General features: G+C 42.9%; 1 long non-coding RNA gene across 1 annotated transcript; it reads left to right on the top strand.

Annotated features, from left to right (window-relative positions):
* The first annotated feature begins 403 nt into the window (after positions 1–403).
* Positions 404–18,214, top strand: LOC117524758. The gene is made up of 3 exons (XR_004564848.1): positions 404–413; positions 15,018–15,025; positions 17,976–18,214. It is a non-coding gene; the product is annotated as an uncharacterized LOC117524758 (long non-coding RNA).
* Positions 18,215–21,808: the final 3,594 nt, after the last annotated feature.

Here is a 21,808-nt window from a genome sequence, read left to right as displayed (position 1 = left end):
CTCCTGCCCCTCACAAATCACATTCCCCATGAGCTATTTGAGGAAATCATGCCACAACTAAGTCAGACAGCTGCATACCTGTTCAGGATACACCGTGACAATGCCAACATCTCTTGTGCTCAGGAGGGCCTCCATACTCAACTGTGTGGTCTTCAGTCTAGTATGGACATGCTAGCCTGCATGATGGAGCATATGGAAAGGGAACAGCTAGGGCTGGCCACCACCCCCCTGAATGTGGGCAAGAATTCTCTGGGGGCCCTGTACAACCTGGCCAAGCAGCACAAGGAGCTGGAAAGATCCATCAGAGAACTGCACGACTGTCTGAAAGCCAGAATTCCTGATCCTCCCCCCATTACCCCTGAAAGGCCAACCTCCCCATGTTCCCCAACTTCTCCCAAAACTTCAGATGCTGAGTAAATGCTGAGGAGCGCGGACTGACGTAATGGCACTGAACACGGACTATGATCTTGGTTCTTGAGTTTGAATTGCGGACTGGTTTCAGAAATCTGAGTGTAATAAAAACAAAGAAGGATATATGTTAGTAACGAAGGTTGGGTAAATGTCTGTCCTTACCATCATCTGCGTAACACAGATAAAGCTAAATGCATACACATAGATATCACATTGCAAAGTTATAAAAAGGGGACCCTTACACGGCGTGTTTGTAGATTTAGTAGTAAAGATGCACCATAGGGACCCCTTTTTTCTTAAATTATAGCATGCCTCAAGAGACATGCATTGCCTAAATTTGGTGTCTGGCCAAAACGGGCATTAGAAAACAAGCTGAAAAAGAAGAAAAACAAAGTGGATAATGTTGAGAAATGGCCTATAATGAAAACCATTATATGTTTGACTAAGGCAAATGACTTAAGGACGGACATGAAGGGAAACCATTTATTGAGTTTATCATTTAACTAGACATAGCTGCGCTAACCTTAGAATAGTTTCTTGATTGGTTGACTAAATAGTGGTAACGTAGGGGTTATTTGATGCATTTAAATAATAAATGTGTGACTCTTTAACAAATAATATGTAGAACCAGGTATAAGGGGTGGAGCCTCTGGTCGAGTGAGACAATAGATGCCAGAATATGATTGGTTGCACTGATGTCAATGTAAAGCCTTTACTTTGCCATGATTAAGAGGTTGCTGTAACTTGTTTTATGTGGCCATTTTAAGTGCCTTGAATTACACCAAAACTCAATGTTTGAATGTCACCTTGCGTTGATATAATCCAGCTAATTGATCACCTTGTGCCTTAGTATGTAGGTTCACCTGCACTTCAATATATTTACCGTGTGACGTATCACTGATATTCATATCCGCACCAGAGTTATCAGTAAGTCGAGTGATGTGTTTTTCTTTTTATTGCAATGCACAAATGAGGATGTCTTGTCAGTAAACAACCCAAGAGTATAGTTGATGTAATGGGACTCTTTCGAGTCCCAGAGGAGGGACTGTAGAAGAATTTTTAGGTCCATATTTGAACTGTGATGAACTATCAAGTGTCCTGATCCGAACTGTATGTCCTCTGGTTGAACTAGCAGGTGTTCAACCCAAAAAAAAGGGCTCTATTAGTCATTCAGTCTGTCAGGGGCTTTCCAAGGCCTTTTAGGTGCTTTCCCGCAGGCCGCGTGCAGGGGCCTCAGGCCAGCTGCACGTGTGGCTGAGGCCACGTGCGGAGGGGGCCTCAGGCCAGCTGCACCTGTGGCTGAAGGTCTTTTAAAAAAATCAGTTGTAAATCCTTCACGTTTTAATGGGAGCGTTTGTCACATTGAAATAATGGCCTAACACCTGCTTAGGGTTCACTAGAGGACGCTTCCCAATAGAAAACCATGTCTTGGGAATGAAATAAATAAAAAAGTCGAAGGAGGAGCGATGCCCGCGGGTCTCCAATAAATAGATGAGCGCGGTTGTCACCTATTCAGTCTCTCTAGAGGACTCAGTTTGTCTAAGCTTTGTGTCGAAGGCTTAAATAAACTTAAAAACTCTGTGCATTTTATCTTGCTTAAGGCTGAATTATTCTAAAGTGTTGTGTCATTTTCTAGCATATCACTTGCAATTAGTTTGTGTTATCTAAAAGACGACATCCTGTGAAGACTAAAGACGAGACGCGACACAACAATCAACAATTTGGGATTAAGCCGAATTCTGCTGGTGTCGTGTGGGCAGGCTCGAAGGTAGGAGACGTCCGTCCGAGTCGAACCGGAACCACCCAGATCTCCTCTGCCACCGAACCCTGGAAATACCGGAACCGCCAAGTCCCGAAGTCCCAGGTGGCCACTGCCTCCGCTCGTCGGATCCGGTACTGCTGGCAAGAGAGAGCAACAAACACACAGGTGTGGATGCGGCTGCACCCAGTAACACGGAGAGGGAAGAAGCCCCCTCCACCTCTCGTCACGTTAAAACAGGAAGGTGAGTACTTATCCAAGCAATTGGCTTTCGGTAGTCAGCTGTCCTGAAAGGTTTAACACGTATTATCAAATATACAGAATATGCTGCAGAGTAGTTTACCTCTATCTCAAGGCGATATCTCGGCACTGAGGTGGAGACGCCGTCCTGCTGATATACCTCCGTGCTGAGTGGAACAGCTGTGTCCAGTGATGAGTGACAGCTGTCACCCTGGCTGCTCTCGTGAGGCGGCAGCGCCCTCTGGCGCCTGGAGCCCACACTCCAGGCAGGGCGCCCTCTGGTGGTGGTGGGCCAGCAGTACCTCCTCTTCAGCGGCCCACACAACATAACTTGTGCAATAAATACTGTACTCGGCAGGGAAGGTTTCCAGTTCAAACCCCATCTGCCGCATTTCTCCATGTAATTTGGAGTTGAGTCAGGAAGGGCATCCGGCGTAAAACTTGTGCCAGATCCACCTCAGATCTGCTGTGGCGACCCTGAGTGAAGACAAGGGAGCAGCCGAAGGGACTTACTTTTTTGTGCAAATGCAAGAACCTCAGAGAAAGATCATACTACATATGGTCCTGGTTTTCTAGAGAACTCGAAACCACACGACCTCTGGACCAGTGATCTCGGAACCACTACAATCTTGGAACCAGTACGATCTTGGAACCAGTACAATTTCAGTACCACATGTATTAATCCAATACGATCTCAGAACTTCCATGGTCTCGCTACCACATGTATTGCCATACATTTTCATCCTGTAAATAGTCACGAAATTTAATTTCACTCTCCCTTAATATTTGTTTAAGGGGTACCCTTTGTGGTATCTGGAAGGTGCTGAAGGTGCAGTAACTTGGGTTACCTGCAGGGGCGCTAAGTGCCACTATATAAGGCTGTGGCTACGGACAGCCCAGCACAGAAGTAGGGTGGAGAAGAGCAGTCAGAGACCTGTTGGTTCTTTAAAGCTGTAATACAGTTCACTGTGTTCCTGTGCTCACTTGTTGGCTTCCTTGGCTATATTCAAACAACATCTGTGACACAACAGAAATTGGTGACGAAGATTGGGATACTGCTTTGAAAGTAAGTTTTGAGCCGAAACCTGAACTCCATTGAGACGACTGAGCCCATGTGTAATGGCAACGTTCGGGAGCAGACAAGACCTTCGCTTCGATGGAACAGAAGAAGAATTTGAAGCTTACCTGGAATGTCTAGAACAATTGTCCATGGAAAATGGACTGAAGTATGGTGATGAAAAGTCAAAAGCAGTGTTTTGACGGCTGTTGGAAAATAGAGCCACACCCTGCTAAAGGACTTGTGTTCATCATTAAAACCGTCTGTAAGTAAGTTGACCGACTTAATAAGTCTCCTGTGCACCCATTTAGTGCCCAAAACGAACTTTATCGCTGAAAGATATAAGCTTAACACCCGAAGGCAAAGAGAAGATGAGTCTATCAGTGAATTTATGGCTAGTCTCAGAAAACTAGCTTCAACATGCAAATTTGAAGCATTTTTGAATGATGCATTAAGAGAGATATTTGTTTGTGGTGGTCAGAGCTGTGGGAGCAAATGTTAAATGCTGCCCACACCAAAGACAATGTTAACAGGAGCTAAATGGCCCTGGCACACGAAGTGGCAAAACAAAACGCAAAGTAGTGGTCACAAAGTCCCTGAAAAAAGGATTTCCGATTTCCACAGAGCAGCTGTGGAAATCTTTTTCAAGAAAGCTGTTCTCAAAAAAAGGACAGTGCAAAACCGTGCTACAGGTGCAAAGGGAGAGGACACGTGCCAGACGACTGCCATTTTAAAGAGGCTGCAACAAGAAAGGGCACGTCACCAGGACATGCTACTCACGACTAGAGGAGGTGGGCTGCGCACAACACGAAGAGGGGGATTGTTCCCAACTGACAGGCAGGTTGGTCAAAAACAGTTGGACACAAATGCGAGGCTCAAACAAACAGCTCTAGTTAGTAAAAGGCTTTACTGGTGTGGATAGCAGAGGTCGGTAGACAAGAAGGCAGTCCAAAAAACACAGCAGTACAAAAATCATAACCCAGAGAGAACCCACACAAACACGGGCAGAACATGCAAACTCCACACAGAAAGGCCACAGGTGGGAATCAGTCCCATGACCTTCTTGCTGTGAGGCAACAGTGCTAACCACTAAACCACTGTGCTGCCCACACTTATTTATTTATTACATATCCCAACAACCAAGAAGCCTAGATGAATGATCGAAAGCATGTATTGATCAGCAAAATATTTGTCATTGATTGGTATGAATGACTTCATAATGAAGTCAGAGAGAAGTCATATCATGAAGTCACAGATAGTCAAAAACACAATTACAGAACATTTGTATATTTATTACTTGTATATTTATGGTTGGACACAAATGCACAGCTCGAACAAACAGCTCTGGTTGTAAAAAGGCTTTACTTGTGAGGATAGCAAAGGTTGGTACACAAGTACGGCTAGAACAATCAGGCTTCACATGGCTGACCTGAAAGGTGGGATGGATGCGCATAGACCTTGGGAGACGGAGGTGAACAGACACTGGGTTAACAACTATGGAAACCAGGAATGAACTAACGAACCTGGGAGCTAGTTTTCTGGGCAGTCCTTTCAATGGGAGGTGATGAGTCGAGAGCAAAACTTTCTGACCAGGCTCGTATGGAGGTGCAGTGGACCTTTTCCGGTCAGCAGCAGTCTTATAGACCATTGAAGACTATAGCAGGGCCCTTCTCACCCATTCCCAGGTTCGTCGGCAGTAGAGAATGAGTCCAAGGGCTGAAGAGACACAAGAGCTATGAACTGTGGACAGAAACAGAGAAGGTTGATGACCATATACAACATGAACAGGGGAAAAAACCAGAGGACACAGAAGGTAGGCTGTTATGAGCAAGTTCTATCCAAGGCAGTTGAGATGACCATGAGGCAGGATGCTGGGAGGAGAGAATCCGGAGTCCTTTTTCAAGTTCCTGGTTTAGGCATTCTGTCTGACCATTGGCTTGTGGATGGTAGCCTGAGGTTAAGCTGGCAGTGACCCAGAGGAGGCGGCAGAATTCCCTCCAGAAGTTGGAGACAAATTGAGGACCCCGATCAGACATGATATCCTGGGGAAACCATGCAATTTAAATACCTGAGAGAGCATAACCTCGGCTGGTTCTTTAGCTGAGGGAAGTTTAAGCAGAGGGATAAAGTCAGCCATCTTAGACAACCTACAGTTAACACAACCATTATTTCCCTTTGAGGGCAGAAGTCCAGTAACAAAATCCAAGGTGATGTGTGACCAGGGGCAAGTAGGAACTGGCAATGAAATTTACGAGCCCACAGGCGGGCGGTTAGATGTGTTATGAATAGCACACATTTGGCAAGCATTTACATAATCAGTGACATGAATGAATGAATGAATTTATTTGGCACACACAGATCCAAAACATACAAAGAAAGAAAAAAATAATCCAACAATGCACCCATGTGCCCGAAGGGTGTATACACAGAGAAATATCATAGCTTTTGCTTCTGCCTATAGGCAGAAGCAAAAGCGGGTATATGCCTACCCCTTTAACCAAAAATAAAAATTATACATATGTATATACCCATCATAGCTAATACAAAGTATAAATTGATCCCTGAACTAAAATTTCAAAAACACAAACATGCAAACAGCAGTGCGCCAAAACAAAACAAAATCAATAAATCTAATTTAACATACTATAGCAAGTAGTCAGATAGTTTTTGTAGAGCCTTTTAAAGCCAACCAAATAAAGTGATTTTATGTTATCCGGGAAATTATTCCAAATGTTAACACCTTTAACAGAAACACAATTACTTTTTATGGTAGTTCGAATGTTTAATTTCTGAAATAATAGTGTTATAACTGGAGTCCTTCATTTTAAACAGGTCCTGGACATGTTGTGGTAGAAGTTTGTTTTGTACTTTGAACATAATTTGTATTATGATATAATCAATCAAATCCCCAAATTTCAAAATATGCAAACAGACAAACAATGGATTTGTTGGCTTAAAATATGGTTTCTTACTAATAATTCTTATAGCTTTCTTTTGAAGTAAAAATATAGGATTTGTATTAGTTTTGTAGGTGGTTCCCCAAATTTCAATACAGAAGGTCATGTATGGAACAAGTAATGAATGATACAAAGTAACCAACAAGTGTTGGGAAAGGAAGTCCTGTGCTTTATACAAAATGGCAATGATCGTTGACATTTTAGATTTAACATACTTCATATGCGTTATCTAACTTATCATCAATAAAGACCCCAAGAAATTTAGTTTCATTCACGAGTTCAATTTCAACATCGTGTACACACAAATTTCTTCTGGGCTTATTACCAAATATGATACACTTTATTTTACCAAAGTGAAGTGACAGTTTGGTATAATCAAACCATTCCTTAAACTTCTGTAGTTCCCTCTCCACCGTGTCCAGGACCTGTCCCAAATGATCCCCACTGCAAAACACAGTCATGTCATCAACAAATAAAATACAACTGACAAACTTAGAAAATAAACTAATATCATTAATATATAAAAGAAACAGCAAAGGCCCAAGGACTGAGCCCTGGGCTACCCCACAAATGCATCTCAAAAATTCTGAATTTATCCCACCCAAGTGAACACATTGATACCTATTGTGCAAGTAACTGGCTATCCAATCATGTGCTAATCCTCTGATGCCACACTTCCATAATTCATCAAATAGTACGGTATGATCACATGTTTTCTGTAAGTTGAAAAAACCCTACTGTGTATTGTTTGTTTTCAATTGCATTTGTGATATGTACCGCCACTGAAGTACAATTTTTTCTAAATGCATATTGCTGCTCATTTAGTATGTGATGTTTGGATATAAAATCATCCAACCTCTTAATGAATACTTTTTCCAGAATTTTTGAAAACTGAGGTAGCAGTGAGATTGGCCTGTAGTTTGAAAAAATGTGTTTATCACCAGATTTGTACAGTGGTACCACTTTAGCTATTTTTATTTTGGAAGGAAATCTCCCAGTCGTTAATGACAAGTTACAGATATGTTAAAGGTTTAATCACACAATCAATAATATTTTTTATCAAAGACGTATCAAAATTCTCATAATCAGTTGATTTTTTTCCCCTTTAGTTTATGTACTATGTCAATTATTTCATATTCATCAGTGTCCCTAATAAATATTGAACGTGAAAGGTTATTCCTCATTGTCCTGTTATCCCAAGGACTCATATTAAAAGGTACAATTGAATTTGCTAAATTTTTCACCACATTGGCAAAATAACTATCAGAATTTGAGTAAAAATATGTTGGATAGTCTTTGACAACTTTTTTTTATTTGATTTAAGAGCTTCCCAGTACCTTTGATGTTTGTTTTATTTTTTCCAACAAATCACTGTAATACTGCCTTTTGCAAGATCGCATGATATTGCTTAACTTGTTTTTATGTCTTGTATTTACTCTCAGCCTCAGTTGTTCTATGACTTAAAAATTGCTTGTACAAAAAATTTTTCTTTTTTGAACAAGCAAAAAAGAAAAATTCAACTGATGAACTGATGAACTGATTCCATCTGCTCAAAGTGATGTTAATCAGTGAAATCATCTGGTGGAGTGGGAGGTTCGAAAGAAAGCCTGCAACCTCTCTGCCCTTTCTGGAACAAGTTTGAGACCTTTGGCTTGCCTGTGACATCCCTGCTTCCCTGCAGGGATGACAAACCAGTAGCCGATGCTGTAGCCCAGGGCCGGTGGCAACCGATGCAGAAGTACTGGTCCTGGATGATGCAGCTGCTGCAGGCCTGGTTGGCGGTCGCTGTGCTGCTCCTGGCACTTTTTCTGAAGTTGGCGCACAGCAAATATCATGTCCACAGTTCCACGTCCAGCACGGAATCCGCACTGACTTTCTGGGAGGATGCCCTGCTCAAGGTGTTGTAGTAGACGATTGAGCAGGATTCGAGCCAGGACTTTTCCTGCAGTGGACAGAAGGGAGATGCCTCTGTAGTTGTCACATTGCTGCGGTTGCCTTTCCTCTTATAGATGTGGACGATACTGGCGTCCTTCAACTGTTGGGGGATCTCGCCTGCGCTCCACAGTGACTGGAAGAGTTTGGTCAGTCTTTGCAGCAATGCTGGGCCGCCTGCCTTGTACACTTCAGCAGGAATAGCATCTGATCCTGGAGCTTTGCCGCAGGAGAGCTGTTTGATGGCCTGTCTGACTTCATCTTCTGTGGGCGGAGTGTCAAGGTCTTCATTGATCTCCACTTGAGGCAGGCGCGCAATGGCCTCTTCATTGATTACGGCAGGGCAATTGAGGACCTGGTTGAAATGTTCAGCCCATCTCTCCAGTATCTGCTTTTTCTCTGTCAGCAGTTGGGTCCCATCTGCACTGAGGAGGGGGGAGGAGCCTGAGGACTGAGGTCCGTAGACAGCCTTCAGTGAGTCTTAGAAACACTTGATGTTATGACTGTCCGCATAGCCCTGGATTTCATCGGACTTCTTGCTGAACCAGGCATCTTGCATCTTACGTATCTTCTTTTGGACCCTTTGCCTGGCGTTGATGAAAGCATCTTTCTTCGCTTGTGAGGAGGGGTCGTTCTGGTGGACTCGGAACAGCTGGTGTTTCTCTGTCAGCAGCGACTGAATCCCTTCCTCGTTCTCGTCAAACCAGTCCTGGTTTTTACGTGTGGTTGGTCCGAGATGTTCGAGAGCCGTGGAATAGACAGTATCTCTGAACGCAGCCCACTGTTCCTCAATGCTGTCCTGGTCATTCAGCGTGTCAGGTAGCCTGTCATACAAGTCGCTGCAGAATTGGTCGGCGACCTTCTTCAGCTTCGAGATGTTGAGCCTCTTTACAGCCTCCTGACCCTGGGGTCTTCTTGCTGGTTGAATGCGAAGTTTGCACTTAGAGACGATGAGCTGGTGTCCAGCACTCGGCGCCGGACATCGACTTAGTCACCCGCACGTCCTGCCTATCTCTCTTCCTGGTGATGACATAATCAATCAGATGTCAGTGCCTAGAGCGCAGGTGCATCCAAGATGTTTTGTTGCAGATTGGGAGGCGGAACAAGGTGTTGGTGATGACGAGGTCATGTGCAGCACAGGTTTTGAGAAGCAGCAGTCCCTTGCTGTTGCACCTGCCAATACCATGTCTTCCAATGGCACCATCCCAGGTCTGGTGGTCAACCCCTACTCTGGCATTGAAGTCCCCGAGGACAAAAAGTTTCTCGGACTGTGGGACTGCTGCAATAAGAGTGTCGAGTGTGGGATGAGCTCATCCCACACTGCCTGACATCTTTTAATAACCCAGGCCATCAGAACCTCTGCTGAACAACAAACACTGTCTTCTTAATTTCTGGGTGGCAAGAGAAGCGAGTGTCATGCCCCCACCTGATCACATCCCCCCTGAGAGCTGCTGGTACAAAAAGCTTTCCCAGAGGGCAACCTGGAGGAACCGGTGTATTACCTACAGGAGACTTGACCCTAGATTCAGTATCCCAGGTTAAGGCTGAAACAAAGCAGGATGCAGGCAGAATTGTTCCTGGATTGGACAGCATGTCTATTGAGTTGCCCTGTCTTGACAACGCATCAGGTTTGCCATTCTTGGAGCCCAGCCAATAAGAGAGCATGAAGTCAAAACAGCTGAAGAAAATTGCCCACCTAGCCTGATGAGCATTGACACGTTTTGCAGTTTGCAGATATGCTAAATTCTTATTATCTGTATAAAAGAAGAACGGCATTTGTGCCCCCTCCAACCAGTGATGCCACTCCTCCAAGGCTACTTTCAGTGCAAACCGTTCCCAGTCCCCGATGCTGTAGTTACGCTCGGCAGCAGTCAGTTTTTTTTAGACAGAAAGGTGAACAGGTGCAGCGTATTGTCAGAGGAGTTTACTTTTGAGGAGCACCGCACCAACACCAACATCAGAATTGCCAACCTCAACCACGAACTGTCGAGCGGGGTCAGGGAGGAGCAGAACAGGAGCCACAGTAAAGTGATGTTTTAAGACCCTAAAAGCCTCATCGCACCCCGGCGTCCAGACAAACGGCCGGAAAGATGACGCAACCTCATGCAACGGTGCTGCGATCATGCTGAAATTTCGCATGAATTTTCGGTAGAAATTAGCACTGTTTGAACCTCCTTCCGCGAGGTAGGAACTGTCCAGTCCCACAGGGGATGGACCCTGTCTACTCTAAAACATAGACAGGGTCCATCTTCATCTCCTCCTCTGCAATCACAAATCCCAGAAACAATACTGTAGGTTTGTGAAACTCACACGCCTCGGCTTTAACAAAAAGTTTGTGGTGCAACAAGATCTGAAAAATGGTGTGAACATGGTGGGTGTGGGTTTCAAGGTTGGGGGAGAATAACAGTATATCATCCAGATAAACGAAGACAAACTTGTTAAGATATTTCGTCAATACATCATTAACCAAATTTTGGAACACTGCAGGGGCGTTAGTGAGGCCAAAAGGCATTATTAAATACTCATAGTGTCCAGAAGGTGTGTTAAACACAGTTTTTCATTCATCACTTTGTTTAATTCTGACTAAGTGATATGCATTGCGAAGATCGAGTTTGGTAAAAATCGAGTTTGGCTCCTTCCAATAACTCAAACTCGGAGGACATGAGAGGCAGCGGATAACGGTTCTTTATTGTTATGTCATTGGGTCCGCGATAATCGATGCATGGGCGAAGTGACTTATCCTTTTTCTCTACAAAAAAGAACCCCGCCCCTGCAGGCTATGACGAATGTCTTATCAGACTAGCTGCTAGCGATTCCTGAATGTACTCGTTCATAGCATTGCGTTCAGGAGCCGACAGAGAAAAGAGCTTTCCCCAAGGTGGGCTTGCCCCAGGGAGGAGCACAATAGCATAATCGCATTGAGGCAGTAATGATTTATCTTTGATCTTACTAAATACGGATGCCAAGTCATGGTAGCATGGCGACACCCCCATGTGATCTGGGTTGAGTACGTATAGGTTTAAGCAGACAGGAATTTTTACAAGCAGGTGCCCAAGAAACAATCCCTCCCTTTAACCAATCAAATATCAAAATTGGGACCGTGTTGTTGCAACCAGAGGTGCCCCAAAATTGTCAGGTGAGTCATATTATCAAAAATGTAAAAGCTAATAGATTCAGAGTGGATTTCAGACACGATCATTCTGACAGATTGAGTATGATGAGTAATACGACGCAATTCATGACCATCTACAGTGAGCACCACCAGAGGCCGCATGAGCTTAAACAGTTTAAGGTGGAGAGACCTGGCAAGAGAAGACAAAATCAAATTTGCATCAAATCAAATCAATTTTATTTATATAGCGCCAAATCACAACAAACAGTTGCCCCAAGGTGCCTTATATTGTAAGGCAAAAGCCATACAATAATTACAGAAATACCCCATGGTCTGATGTCACTAGACTCATCTGAGAAGCATTCAAGTCAAGACAGCTGGTTGCAAAAAACAGGTTCAGGTACGGAAGCCAGTGAGGCTGCTGATGGCCTTGGAGGTGGAACACTGAAGCTACCGGTGACCGTGTCGGAATTAGCCTGAGGATTAAATTTAGACAGTAATTGTCCCATCTGGGTGATCACTGAAGACATAAATGCGTTTATGTCTTTTTGAGTTTATTTCATTTAGCAAATTCACTAAACCCGTAAGTGAGAGCAATAAGCTGGTCTTCCTGCTGAGCTCGCTGCCTACTGTGGTGACGTACTGCCAGCTCGAATGGGTTAGAGCCGGCAGTGTCCATTGATGGCCAGATTGATCTATCAGGCTGGTTGGACACAAATGCACAGCTGGAACAAACATCTCTGGTTGTAAAACAGCTTTACTTGTGAGGATAGCAGAGGTCGGTACACAAGTAAGCAGTCCAGAAAATACAGCAGTACAAAAATGATCAGGCTGAGGCGTGGTCGATCAAACAGGCGGGAGGCCAGGAACACTATATGAGGCAGGCAGGACTATGGAACACAAGGAACAGAGCTGGAAAGAGGCACAATGCACATCCATCTGGCGATGGACTAAACCAAGTGAGCTTATATAAATCCAGGTGACGAGCTGCAAATCAGGAACAGGTGTGTGTGGAAAGCACCAGAACAAGGGCGTGGCCAGAGGGAGTGAAACACCCACCACCAAGAACCAAGAGACAGACAAGAGTGAGACAGACACAGCCAAGCAGAAAAACCCAGCAAGAGAAAAACCACACAGAAAACCAATGAATCAGAAAAAAATAACAAAATACACCAGAAAAATAAAACAGATAACAAAACAAAACTCAAACCCTGACACTTGTACATTTATACTGTGGTATGTAAAAGTGTGCAGGGTATGTATCAGTCTTCTGATGCCTTTCATTGCAATTTTGCCTCTGTGGTGTTGAAATGAAACATTGAATAAGTGCTTGTGTACACTTTCAGATTTAATTTAAGGGGTTCAACAAAAGCAGCACATTCACCATTTCTGAATTACAGTTATTTTATACTTAATTCCCTGTGTATGGAACAACGTAGAAGATGAGTGGGTCAGTTAGTCCATCCTTGGCAGCTTGTGTAGACAATAAGTCAAGGACAATAAATACTATCATCTAGTTACTCACAAAATTAAAAGAGAATAACATGAAGATGAACTCAGCTGTTGTGACCTTTGATGTGCCAGATAAATCAAAAGAGCAATTTTGTTTTACTTGTGTAGTGTCACATAGATATGTCTGCCCCCTGCTGGATGGTTAGTGAATATGGGATGGATTATGGAAAATTCTGAATATCTGTGGAGCTTTCCTGTAGTCTGGGAAACCAGACCAAATAAGTTTGCATTGCAAAAGAGTCTGGTGCTCCTCCGAGTCACAGCCTTTTGCTGGCAGGGCCAATCACAACTACCTATGAGGTCTGTCCAAAAAGTAACAAATCTTTTTATTTTTTTCAAAAACTATATGGATTTGAATCACGTGTGATTGCATCAGCCAAGCTTGAACCTTCGTGCGCATGCGTGAGTTTTTTCACACCTGTCGGTTGCGTCATTTGCCTGTGGGCAGGCTTTGAGTGAGCACTGGTCCACCCCCCTCGTCGGATTTTCATTGTCAGGGAAATGGCAGAATGATTTAGAGCTTTGCTGCATCAAATTTTTCCAGAAACTGTGAGAGACAGCCAGGTGGACACCATTCGCTAAATTCAGATGGCTTGTAGGGACGATTTTATGGGGATCACACAGATTGAGGAGTGTTACAGCCGGTTTAAAGACCGCCCACAGCGGCTGAGAGCGCGGCGCGTTCCGAGCAGCGATCGACAGGCTCAGACGACCAGATCATTTCCAAACTGAATGCTGTGGTGATCCGGGACGTCGTCTGACTACCACAGAAATGGCAGAAGCCGTGGACATCAAGACTTTTTCGGCACATTCCACTGTTACAGGAGTTTTTGTCTGAATTTAGTGAATGGTGTCCACCTGGCTGTCTCTCACAGTTTCTGGAAAAATTTGATGCAGCAAAGCTCCAAATCACTCAAATATTTCCCTGACAATGTGAATCCGACGAGGGGGGTGGACCAGTGCTCACTCAAAGCCTGCCCACAGGCGAATGACACAACCGACAGGCGTGAAAAAACTCACGCATGCGCACGAAGGTTCAAGCTTGGCTGATGCAATCACACGTGATTCAAATCCATATAGTTTTTGAAAAAAATAAAAAGGTCCGTTACTTTTTGGACAGACCTCGTATGGTTCACTGAGCTACTGTGTAGCTCCTGCTGATATGGAATGATTATTTGAAACAGCTCTCACTTCTGGTTTGAATGACGTGGACATTATTATGTCTGTACAAGAAGAACCGCAAACACGAAAAGCGCCTGATTTTCGTGACACGTTTTTTTTATTTTGCTATATTTTATCCTCCCTTTCCCCTAACTCTAACCATAATAAGTGTCTACCCTCCCCTAACCCTAACATAAACCCCAGAACCCCTCCCCCCCGTCAACCCACATTTCGTGCCCCATTACAAAAAGTGGCTCATTGTCATGCCCCCATCATGAACCCATGGATTAATGTACTTTCTGTAACGCTGCCATGAACTGCTGTGAGAATGGGTTGCTGCTATCCAATAGCGTCCAGAGGCAGTTTTGTGTGCGTCCAATAGTACTGCCCCCTGGAAAAGAAAAGTGAATGGAGAGGTACCAGACTGATCAGCTAGCAACTGTGGGGAAAATATTGGATGAAATATACAAGAGAATGGTAAAGTAAAACTGTAATTAAAGAATAAATACAAGTTGCAACTTATGGTGATAACCAAACTTTTCATCTGCATTGCAAAATAGTGATGACAAACTCGAAACACTGTTTTGAAACTGTTGCAGAACATTGTTCCACGTTCTGTATCATGGGTGGCACTAGTGAGCACTAGGGGGTGCTAGAGCTTCCCCTGGATTTGTCATAGCACCCCCATAGCATCCCCAAGAAAATAATTCCTCATTTATTATTTTAATTTAATTTCATCCCATATTTTTAAGGTCTTTTCTACACTGAAACTGAACTTCTGCTATACAATCTTTTTCTTTATTTTCAAAAAGTGTTCAATTCAAGAAATATCTCTGTTCTCACAGATCCAATGAAACCATGTAGTACATATGCCAGGCCTGTATGTAACACTGTAACACTTCTACAAAAAAATGGAGAAGACGACGTGGGGCTAATTAATGTAGCAACTAAAGCTAAAACTTTAGAAGCTGGCTCATGGATTAAATAAAGGCTTTTAATCTGACCTGTTGTCTGGATTCATCATCACAAATAAAAACTGTTCTCCACATGATACCCTTGTTTTGGAAGATGACGTGTGGAAATGTGTTAATTCGTTATGATGGAAATTACTTGTTAAGGGTTTTTAAAGGGGGTATTATAGTTTTTAAAGAAATCCCTCGGTGTCTGTCTGCTCTGGGTGAGTTTCTCAGACTGAGAAAGACCACCAACAAGAAGAAAAAAATAATAATATGCTAAATTAGACTGTTAAGTTACACTGTGAAGAACATGTTACAGAGGCAGGGCGATGACATCATCATTTCAGTTTTCCACAGTAAGACACTTCTGCTATTTTCAGATATCTGTGATTAGATAAATATTCCACTCGTAAAAGAAAATAAACATTCATCAACAAACTGTTTTACACAAAATGAGTGTAACTTGACGTTTAATGGCATCACATTCAACATCATGATAATAATGTTTAATTTATAATGCACCTTTCATTAATAAAAATCTCAAAGTGTTACAGGAAAAAATAAAATAAAACCATGGATAAATGAGAGAATAGAATAAAACCAAAATAAAATAATAAAATAGAATAAAAAGATGAAGATGCAATAGATCCAAATTATTGAGACCTGTAAGAGGCCTGTCTAAACAGGTATGTCTTGGGGCTTTTTTTTAAGCTTCCACAGTTTGTGGAGCCCTCAGATGGTCAGGGAGGGAGTTCCAAATATGCTGAAGCTTGGTGCGAGGGGGACAGAAAAGATTAGTGTTGTATGAACGGAGGGAACAGGAGAATGTGTGAGGAGGTGTTTGAGGTATGTGGGGGCATTGCCATGGATGCATTAGTGGGTGATGAAAGCAATCTTAAAATGGATTCTGTAGGTGATGGGGAGTCACTGAAGGTTATGGAGTATAGGTGTAATGTGTTCCTGTTTATGTACTCTCATCAGAGTTCTAGCTGCACTGTTTTTAATGTATTGGAGCCTTTGAAGGTTTTTTCCAAAGATCCCAAAGAGCAGGGAGTTACAGTAGTCAAGCCTACAGGAAACAAAGGCATGGATGAGTTTTTCCACCATCAATGATGACGTCATACTGCAGTGAGTGCAGTTTCAAGTTGCTTAAATGGTTCAGTTTTTGCTGCCCAAATATCCGTGAGTGGAATTGGAAAGAAGTGAAGTCTGTGTCACCTAAAGAACTACCTGAGGAACAGCAGTAGGCACAGACAAACCAGTGACTCGGTGTCACTCCTGGCAATTACCCCTCAGAGAACATGGCCTCCAAACAGGAGCCAAATCATTGATGCTTTTGCTCTTAACCACAATAACAGGTGTATTGTTCTGTTATGAAGGCATCAATGTTAGGTGAAAGATTTTTTTCTTTGGCCCACTGTTGGCATTTTTCCCTGAGGCTATATAGGCTACACACGCTAAAACATTGCAGCTGTGTTTAGTTATGTGCACTTGCTACCTGTCTTTAACATAAAGAGCTCTTACAAGTTTTGGATGTTGAACTCAACTTTACAACTCAACTCAACTTATAAAGTTGAGTTCAACATCCAAAACTTGTAAGAGTTCTTTATGTTAAAGAGAGGTAGCAAGTGAAGATAACTAAATGCAGCTGGAATGTTTTAGAGTGCATGTGTAGGTCTGTGGATATTTGTATTGAACAGTAGCCTAGGTTTGTGTGTGATTTTCTGTGATTCTGTATGGCATTAGTGACTGTCGCAGATCAGAATGTAGCTATGTGTACGCATGCCCATGAATGTGGCAGAGGTGTAGCAGAGAGCCATCATGACACACGAGCCCATAGTACCCTCATAAAAATGACAAGCTCCCCCATAGCACCTGCAGAAAAAATCTCTGGAGCCGCCACTGTTTTGTATTAAAAAGTTACATGTGCTGAACAGTTCATGCATGTGCAAACATATCAAAATGTGTGTTTCATATTCAATGGCTGCACTCAGGTGTGGATCTGTAGTGCACAAGCACATACATCAATTGAAGGGCATGATATATTATTTAGAGTGTACCATACGATGCCTGGGATGTACTACATAAAAGCTGCACATGAGAGACTTGAAACAATAATAATGATAATAATAACATTTGGTATTATATAATGCCTAAATAAATCCTTGTCCTTTGATTGGTAGTTTGTATGTCATGTGATTGTTATGGTCGAAACCCAAAGTGAATTGCAGACCCCAAGTACGGGAAGCTGAATGGACAAGATGAACAAGATTTATTGTACAAACAGATGCAAATGTGCAACAGAATTTGAAAATGTGCTGGAGGCCTGGAGCGTGGAGACCAAGGCTGGGCTGCCATTGACACAGGGAGCCACAGTCCGAGGGAACCAGAATCAAAGATGACGAACAGGCTGGACCGAGAGGAATGGAGACTCAGGAAGTGAAGGTGAGGTGGTGACGGTGACCAGAGGCAGGGGGCCACCTGTGGAGCTGACGGGGTGCAGAATCTCTGCGAAGGAGGACAGGTAAGGTAAGTGATGGCAAATGCCCTAGAACAACAGGCGTACAAACGTACTAGTCCTTAAACACACTCAGTAACCTGCGTAGGAAGTAGGAACGCACTAAACCCAGTGGCAGGAAAGGCTGCGTCAGAATGCACAAACTCTGAATATGACAAACAGAGGAGCCAGATACCATGGAGAGAAAACTGTGTTTCTGGCAAAGATGAAAGTGTTGAGCCGGGCTTTAAATGCAGCAGCAGGTGATGATGAACGTCAGGAGCAGTGATCAGCTCCGTGATGCGCCACCTGGAAACACACAGAGGAAAACAGACAGGACAGCAGAAGCTGATGGAGAGGATGATGGAAGACCACAACCAGCCAGCAACTCAGGTCCAAACAGTCATTTACAACCAGATACCAGTGGCAGGAGTTCAGACAGTTCTGGAACTGAGACCGATGACAGCGAGGACTGGAAAGAGACCACAAAACTTCAGTCACGTTTTAACTGTCGAAAAAATACCAATATTGTTCATTCAGGCAACACTGATGAAAAACAATTTAAAGGCTCTAAATATGGAAAAGCATCTGGTCACATGAACGACTCAGCGCAGCAAAAGGGGAGGGAAGCAAGTGGAAAACCATTTAGCTGTTCTGATGGGAATAAAGGACAGAAACAGAAGGGCACTCTGAACAAAGACTTTAGAATTCATACAGGACAAAAAACATTTCTCTGTTCTGAGTGTGGTAAAAGATTTGGACAAAAGGGCGACCTGAAAAAACACATGATAATTCATACAGGGCAAAAAGCATTTGTCTGTTCTGAGTGCGGTAAAAGGTTTAGACGAAAGGGCGACCTGAAAAAACACATGATAATTCATACAGGACAAAAAGCATTTGTCTGTTCTGAGTGTGGTCAAAGGTTTGGACGAAGGGATACCCTTAAAACGCACATGATAATTCATACAGGACAAACAGCATTTGTCTGTTCTGAGTGTGGTCAAAGGTTTGGACGAAAGGATACCCTTAAAACGCACATGATAATTCATACAGGGCAAACAGCATTTGTTTGTTCTGAGTGTTGTAAAAGGTTTAGACGAAAGGGCAACCTGACAGCAGAAGCTGATGGAGAGGACGATGAAGGACCACAACCAGCCAGCAACTCAGGTCCAAACAGTCATTTACAACCAGATACCAGTGGCAGGAGTTCAGACAGTTCTGGAACTAAACAGAAGAACACTCAGCTGGATAATCCACCAGATCAGCATAGTTCTGATCCTGGACTCCAGCAACAACAGCATCAGTGGGCCAAAAGAAACAAGCGAAACTACACCACAGTTAATTGGACCATTGAAGAGAAAAAAAAGATCTTTCACTGCTTCACTTACTCAAGGCATGAGAAGTGGGGCAGAAAGAAAAAAACAGTATTTGAGGAATGCATAAAAGAAGCGGATTTACCTACACAAAAGAAAGAAGCCACAACTACCGCAAAACTGGAATCGATTGCCTCACAGATCGCAAAATATCTGACGACTGAGGAAATAAAAAAAATAAAGGAAGAAGCCCAAAAGGAAGCGATAAAAGACTATCAGTTGCTGGATAAAGGGAAGCAACTACAGTTTAAAAGGAGTCAGTGGAAGAGGGAGGAAGAATGGATACTGTTGTGGGCAAAAGAATATGCCAAAATAAAATACCCCAAAAATCAGACAAAGACATCCAAAGAATGGCAAAAAATATTCCACCACCACTGCCCAAGTAAGAAAGACATCACTTGTAAGAATCTCACAACCCAAAAATCAAACTTTATCAAACAAAACATTTCTCAGATAATGAAATAAAAACAATGCAACAGGAGGTTGAGAAAATGATAAGAGAAGGCATCTGCCCTCTGACGCAACCCATTACACCACCAAAAAATGATTGCCCTAAAAAAAAGTTTATCTCCGAAAAAACAAACCATCCACTGCCTCCCGAAAAAACCGAACCATTTATTGCCTCCCGAAAAAATGAACAAGTCATTGCCCCCCCAAAAAACGAGCAACTCACTACCCCCCGAAAAAACGAACCATTTACCGCCTCCCGAAAAACCAAACCATTTACTGCCTCCCAAAAAACCGAACAACTCAATGCCTCCCGAAAAACCGAACAACTCAATGCCTCCCGAAAAACCGAACAACTCAATGCCTCCCGAAAAACCGAACAACTCAATGCCTCCCGAAAAAACCGAACAACTCAATGCCTCCCGAAAAAACCGAACAACTCAATGCCTCCCGAAAAACCGAACAACTCAATGCCTCCCGAAAAAACCGAACAACTCAATGCCTCCCGAAAAACCGAACAACTCAATGCCTCCCGAAAAACCAAACCATTCACCGCCTCCCGAAAAACCAAACCATTTACTGCCTCCCAAAAAAACCGAACAACTCAATGCCTCCCGAAAAACCGAACAACTCAATGCCTCCCGAAAAACCGAACAACTCACTGCCTCCCGAAAAAACCGAACCACTCACTGCCTCCCGAAAAACCGAACCACTCACTGCCTCACGAAAAACCAAACCATTTACTGCCTCCCGAAAAAATGAACAACTCACTGCCCCCTGAAAAAATGAGCAACTCATTGCCCACCGAAAAAGCGAACAACTCACCAGCTCATCTACAAATAATTCACAGGTGCACACAGACCCAGAACAGCAGGTACTAGAAGAGGAATTGGCAAATAAGATTGAAGAAACAAGAAAAATGGACATGAAAGAGCGCCCAAAGCTGACTAAACTAAAAGAGAATAAAAAATTCAAAAATATCCTTCAAAAAGTTAACATAGGACTGACCAAACTGGTCCCAAGAGGAGCCACATTGACAGAGTTAAACTCTGTAAATTATGGAGCGGCATGGTACATACAAAGTAAATTAGCCCCACAAGATTTGGAGAGAAACAGTACCACAAATAAGAAAAAGAATACCATGCCACGATGGAAAAAGAAATTACAACAAAAAATCAGCTGCCTAAGAGCAGAGATCTCCCAAATGGCCACATTTTTGGGAAACAAGAACCACAAAAAGAATCTTCTAAAAAAAATAAATCGCATTAAAAGAAAATACAATGTTGAAGACAAACTTCTAGGTGGAAGGCTGGCTGAACATCAAGCCTTAGTAAAAGCTTTTGCAGCACAAATTAGGAATAAAGACAAGAAAATACAAGCAAAACAGATAAACAAACTATTTGCAACAAACCCCAGACTAGTGTACAGAAAACTAGCAAATGACACAATAGAAGTACAACAACCACCTGAGAGAAAGGAAATTGAAAAATTTTGGAGACCACTCTTTGAAGACCCAAAACAACACCAAGAGGCTGAGTGGATTGAAAAAATACAACAGAAAAACAAAGACAAACAACAAATGCCAGCAATTGTAATCAATGAAGAAGAGATCAGAAAGAAAATGAGTGAATACAGTAACTTCAAGGCACCTGGCATCGACAAAATCCCAAATTTTTGGCTGAAAAGACTGACAGCATTACACCAACATTATGCTGTGGCTTTCACAAAAATATTGAACGGAGAAGAGGACACACCAGACTGGCTAACGACAGGGAACACAAGCCTAATTCCAAAGACCAAGGAAACACAGCTTCCCAACAAGTACAGACCCATCTGCTGCCTAACAACAACATACAAATGGCTGACAGGAATCATAGCTGATGCCATTTATGAACATCTTGACAATGGTGGCTACCTGGAAAATGAACAGAAAGGATGTTCCAAAAGAAGATTAGGAGCTAAAGACCAGTTACAGCATGGCTTGGATTGATTACAAAAAGGCATTTGACAGTGTACCACACTCCTGGATCTTGAGGTGCTTAGAACTATACAACATCAATGAGAAAATAAGAACCTTCCTGAAAGCACAAATGAACAATTGGAACACCACCATCACCCTCAATCACACAGAGGGACAAATAACAATCCCAGACGTACGAGTTCAGAGAGGGATACTTCAAGGAGACAGCCTTTCACCTCTCTTATTCTGCTTAATCATGGACCCGCTCAGCAAGATCCTGAAGGAGCAAGACATTGGATATGACTTAAGTAAAGACAAGGGAAAGGAAAACCAAAAACTTGTGAACCATCTGTTGTTCATGGATGATTTGAAAATCTATGCCAACACAAAAAACGGACTCACTCAACTCGTGGAAACTGCCCATAAGTTCTCAA

The sequence above is a fragment of the Thalassophryne amazonica genome, chromosome 14 (genome assembly GCF_902500255.1).
Source record: "Thalassophryne amazonica chromosome 14, fThaAma1.1, whole genome shotgun sequence".
Lineage (NCBI taxonomy): Eukaryota > Metazoa > Chordata > Actinopteri > Batrachoidiformes > Batrachoididae > Thalassophryne > Thalassophryne amazonica.
This window is presented reverse-complemented; position numbering and strand designations above follow the sequence as displayed.